Source organism: Malus domestica, chromosome 11 (assembly GCF_042453785.1).
Source record: "Malus domestica chromosome 11, GDT2T_hap1".
In the NCBI taxonomy this organism is placed as follows: domain Eukaryota; kingdom Viridiplantae; phylum Streptophyta; class Magnoliopsida; order Rosales; family Rosaceae; genus Malus; species Malus domestica.
The window spans coordinates 33,508,701-33,514,700 of NC_091671.1; positions in this window are offsets into that span (position 1 = coordinate 33,508,701).

The window sequence follows — 6,000 nt, forward strand, 5'->3', positions numbered from 1 at the left end:
ACATATTTCAGTTCATTTTGTGCTTTGTTGCTTCCCTTTTTTTATTCCCATTATTCTAGGTTTGTTGATTCCAAAATCTTTGTTGGCGATTTATGGGTTTCATTGATTGTTTATTCAAAATACTTACTGATATGTTGTAGAATAGGGGTCATATGGGTGCTTTATTTATTGTTGTCGAGAAAAAAGTTGTTTGGGTGATGGAGGTCTAGCGAGTCGAATGGGTGCTTTATGCATTGTTGTCGGGGAAAAGGTAGTTTGGGTCCTAGTGGTCCTAGGGGTTCTTTGGATAATTGTTTAAAAAAAAGTTCAAATTCGGGTGCTTTTGTTTTGTTTTTTCTAATGTTGGATAATGGAGGGTCTTTTTGGTGTTTTGTTTGTTGGAGATGGGTGGGTTGTTTTCAAATTTATTCAAAATGCTTATTGATTTGTTGGATAATTGGGTCCTTTTAGGTCCTCTTGTGCTTTTGTCTGTGATATGCTTTGTGCTTTGCTTTGTTATTGGTTGTTGAATTTGTTGAATTGCAATTGTTTACATTTGGGGTGGGTGTGGTCTTAAGGTTTGTTGGCTACACTAACTAGGGTCATTTTGGTGTTCTTTTTGTTGGTGAAGAAAATGTAGTGTTTTCTTTGTTTATTCAAAATGCTTATTGATTTGTTAGATAATGGGGTCCTTTTGGGTCCTCTTGTGCTTTTATCTGTGATGTGCTTTGTGCTTTGCTTTGTTATTGGCTGTTGAATATGTTGAATTGCAATTGTTTACATTTAGGGTGGGTATGGTCCTAAGGTTTGTTGGCTGCACTAACTAGGTTCCTTTTTGTGCTTTTTTTGTTGGTGAAGAAGATGTAGTGTTTTCTTTGTTTAGGGTTTAGGGCTTGGAGCTTTTTTTGTTGGTGAAGAAGATGTAATGTTTTCTTTGTTTAAGGTTTAGGGTTTAGGGCTTAGGGTCCTTTTGTGTTAGGGCTTAAGGCTTAAGGATTGGGGTCCTCTTGTGCTTTTCTCTGTGATGTGCTTTGTGCTTTGCTTTGTTTACATTTGGCGTGGGCTATGGTCTTAGGGTTTGTTAGCTGCACTAACTAGGGTTTTAACTCTTTTTATGGAGTTTATGGAGTGCACCAGTCTAAGCAAAGTGGTTATTGAGGAATTAAGTGATGAGGAAAGGGATGTTAAGGCAATAAATTGTAAACCAATAAAAAGAAAGGGGTTACTAGCTATTGAAGAACCCTTAAATAATAAGGAGGTGTATATTGAAGAAGAGGTGACTGTTATGTGCTCAGATGATGGTTTTCACCAAGAAGAGGTGGGTGGTACAAGTGTTGCTAAGGTTGAAGAAGTACAAGTTGCTCGAGAAGGAGGTTTAGAAGGTGTACAATTTGCTGAACAATGTGGTCTAGAAGATGTACAAGTTCCTCAAGAAGGTGTAAAAGTTGGTAAAGAAGGTGATGGGGAAGACGGTGATACATTCTTTGATGTACCTGTCGATTTTGAAGGAAATCATGAAGAAAGTGATGAAGAAGATACTGAATAAGACAGCGTCTTTGTAGAGAGTGATTATGGGAGTGATGAAGATAACCTAAAATTTGCTAAGTATGATGGGATTCAGCAAGCACATGAGGTGTAATATGATCAAAGAATAGAAAGGCAAGCTGAAGGGGAGAGACAAGAAGAGGAAGGACAAGAAGAGGTTGAAAAATTTGGAGATAGGGAGGTGAATATGGTTCATGAACCAGATCATAATTCTGATGATCTGGAAAGTGTACACTCTGAAGATGAGGAAGGAGGAAAAAAAAGCATTATCCAGAGTCTAATGAGAGAACGAACATGAAGAATCCATAGCTTACTCTAAGGCTTATTTTCAGAGACAGTGTGCAATTCAAAAGAGTTGTCATGATGTATTCCTTAGTGAATGGATATAGGGAAATTCATTTTCATAGTAATGAAAAGTTAAAGATTACTGCAAAGTGTGTAAATGACTGCCCTTGGATGTGTGTTGCTGGCAAGATGCATGGATAAAACAACATCCAAATCAAGACAGTCCTTGATCACCACACATGTGGGAGGGCTTGGGCAAATAAAAACATGATTGCTTTTTTACTCACATATTTGTACTTGGATCAGATAAAGCTCAATCCCTCATGGCATGTCGATTTTTTTTAGCCACTGTGGAATCTGAGTAGAATCATGGGTGTACAAAGATGAAGGCTTATAGAACATTGAATAAAGCTTTCAAGATAATTGAAGGGATACATACAGAGCAATATACAAAACTGTGGGATTTTGCTAAGGAAGTAAGGAAGACTAACCCTAGAAGCACTGTGAAGTTAAGGTTGGATGGAGAAAGGTTTTAAAGGATATATGTTTTCTTGGGGCATGCAAAGAAGGCTTTAAGGTAAGATGTAGACCTTTGATAGGTTTAGATGGGTGCCACTTAAAGGTTTTACATGGAGGGCAGTTGCTATGTGTTGTTGGCATTGATCCAAATGATGAGATATAGGTTATTGCTTATGCAATGGTGGAAATGAAAAATAAAACAGCTTAGATTTGGTTCTTACAACTGTTAGCTGATGATGTGGGTATTGAAAACCAAGATGGGTGAAAATTTACTAATGACAAGCAAAATGGGCCAATTCCAGCATTTCAAAAGGTTCTCCCCAGATGCCACCACAAATTCTGTGTGAGGCGTACACAAACTATAAGAATTTGTTCAAGGGGAAAACTTTGAAGGATGTTCTATAGGCAGTTGTCAAAACAACAACAGTTCCACACTTCAAAAAGGCAATGGGGGAGGGTAAGAAACTAGATGAGAATGCCTACAAATGGCTAGTGAAGAAGCCTGCAACTCAATAGAGCAAGTCTCACTTTGAAACCTATCCAAAGTGTGACATGATGCTTAATAATTTGTGTGAATCATTCAATGCAGTCATACTAGTGCCAAGGCAAAAGCCTATTATAACTATGCTGCAAATGATTTATACTATGTTGATGAAGAGAATTCAAATGAGGTGAGGTATAATGATGAAGCAAGTAGAAGATCTTTGCCCTAAGATTAAGAAGAAGTTGGAGGAAGTCAAACTCTTAAGTGGCAAGTGCATTGCACAATGGTCAGAAGGGACCAAATTTCAAGTGGATGTTGAATGTGAGGAATAATATGTGGAGGACTTGGTTGAGAAGACATGCTCTTGTAGGAAGTATGACTTGACGGGAATACCTTGCAACCATGCATTATCTGCCATCCATTTCAAGAGAGAAAAACTTGAGGATTATATGGATGTTTTCTATTCAAATGCACGGTACTTGGAAGTTTATTCTCACTTAATAATGCCAATGAATGGTATGTCATTGTGGGAGGATACTGAAAAATCACCAATCTTGCCTCCATTATATACAAGGCAACCTAGAAGACCAAGGAATAAGAGAAACAAAGATGCTGTTGAATTGGAGAAAAATGGTGAACAAACTTCCACCAACCCACCAAATAATCCTAAAGGTCCTCCTAAGCCATTTAAGCTAGGAAGGAAAGGGCAAGGTGCCTTGAAGTGTACTATATGGAAGCAAGAAGGACATAATTCAAGGACCCATCATCGACATCTTCCTCTAAAGGACAAACAGGTAACATTTTGTACTTTCTTTAATCCTTTAATCCTTTAATCCCTTAATCCTTTAATGAATGATTTTATACTTTGTTATAGGCATCTACATTAGCATAAGGGAGAGCATCATCATCAATCGAAGCTACACCTAGAAAGAGGACAAGGAAATCTAAGGTAAAAACCTAATCCTCTCCTTTGTAGTTTACAACAAGTAGTTTAGTTTAGAACCTTCCTTTGCATTTGACCTTTTGTAATGAACTTTGAAATTAGGCATCATAAAAAATGGATGGTTCATCTGGAAATCCTGAAGCTCATTCACCGAAAGCCACCAAGTAGAGAAAGACAAGGCAAACCAAGACCTAAAGATGCTAGAAATTGTAACAAATTAATGTTTTTTAGTTCATGTTTTATGTGCAATAGGAACTGAAATTATGGCACATGGGTTTTGCAATTAGACATCACAAACATTGAATTTCTTTTGGTTTTTTGAACTGATTTGTAGCCTTGAAAATGCACTATTTTGCTAGATGGATTTCAGTAGGTTTTTTGAATCAGTGCACTGTGCATTTGGGATATTTAAGGATGTTTAATGCATATCTTTGTAAATGTTAAATGGATTAACGATGCTATATGAATTACAGTTCATCTTTTGGTTTTTGCAAATGTTTTGTTTGAAGTGGACTTTGTGTTCATCTTTTGGTTATATCATGTGTTTATGTAGGATTTGTGTTCATCTCTAACTTACATCATGTGTTGATATGGGATCATGTGTTTATGTAGAATTTCCATTTGGTTTTTTTTTTTAGGTTGTATTATCTTCCAAAATTGGACCCTTTAAAAGATTAATTTTTTAGCTGACGTGGATTACTTTTGGCAGGAAAAAATTATGTTGAAAAAAAATCAAAATCATTTTTTTAAATGACGTGGAAATTAATTTTGGTGGGAAATCTACATGGCAGACCACATGGAAGTTCATATATAAAGATGTTGGTACCCAGCTTCAACCACATAAGCATATAATGGAGGAATTGACAGACAACGTAACGGAGGTGGAACATTGCAACAAATTAATACATACGTATGACATTGAAACTTTTTAAAGATGAGGTATGAAACTGTTAATGACCCAATAGTTGAAGTAGTTCTGTATAATTTACCCTTTATTTTATTAAAGGGCGATATAATTCATTCAAAAGTCGAAAAAAAAAAGGCTAGGTAGTACAAGGGGTGGCAAGGTCCTTTTCGAGAAGATCACAGATGAAGGAAGGAAAACCATCGAACTAAGTACAATTACCTCAAGTATAGAGGGCAAACCTAGCAATTCTATAAGCTACAGAGTTGGCATGCCGACGAACATAGGCAGCAGAGGCCTTCAGCGGTCATATGCAGAAAAAAATTTGTAACCTCAATGATTGTTCTGATGACAGACAAGTCGACAGAGAAAGAATTCAATGCAGAGACGACCTGAAGCGAATTGCTTTCTAGAATTATTGTTTAGAAACCCTTTTCAATCGCTAGAGCCAAACCAACTCTAGCTACCAACGCTTCGATTTGCATAGGGGATAAGGCATCTTGGAAAATGAACAAAGCAGCTTCAACAAAATCTAATTGGAATCTCGCAAAATAATACGCACTCCACCAACCTTTGAGGTAGAATCCTAAGCCATATCGACATTTAATTTGAATTTGTCAGTTGGGTGTGTATTCCATTTCATAGTATTCAAATAAGTCTCAGTAGTAGCAGGCTTCATATTCACACTCAAGAACTCCTGCCACCAGTCCCACTCACGCTTGATAACAAGATTAATTAGGAGAAGGATTCAAGTCTCGGCCCCAGAATTTTACATTCCTGGCCGTCTAAATTGCCCAAATCAGCATTAGACACTCGTCAAAATCAACTTATTTAAAGTTCTAAATAGAGTGGTGTGCCCAATCCAATAGAGATTCATTCCATCGGTGAGGCGAACGAAAGCCCAAATTCAAGGAGAGCCAAGCACATTTGGTGAAAGGAAGGTTTAATATCATATGGGTGTTAGTTTCTAATTTGGTACTGTAGAGAATACATAATGGATCCACCTGAAGTCGCTATTTGCAGAGGTTGGCCCTCGTAGTAATAATGATTGACATGATTCTCCAGACTGCCATTCTAACTTTTGGAGGGTACATGCCTTTCAAATCTCATTCTATAACCCAGCAGCCATGGAGCTAGATGAGGAGGAAGAGGCATATAACGATTAAGGAAGAATCCATTCACAAGCAACATAGTACGCACTATTTACAATGAATCTTCCTCTTTTGTCAAAATGCCACACTAATTTTTCAATAGAGGGGAGTATACTTGATGTAAGAGTTCAAATTGAATCTACTTTTGCCTTCGAGAAGTCAGACTGGTTGAGGGGGTAAGTTCCAATGA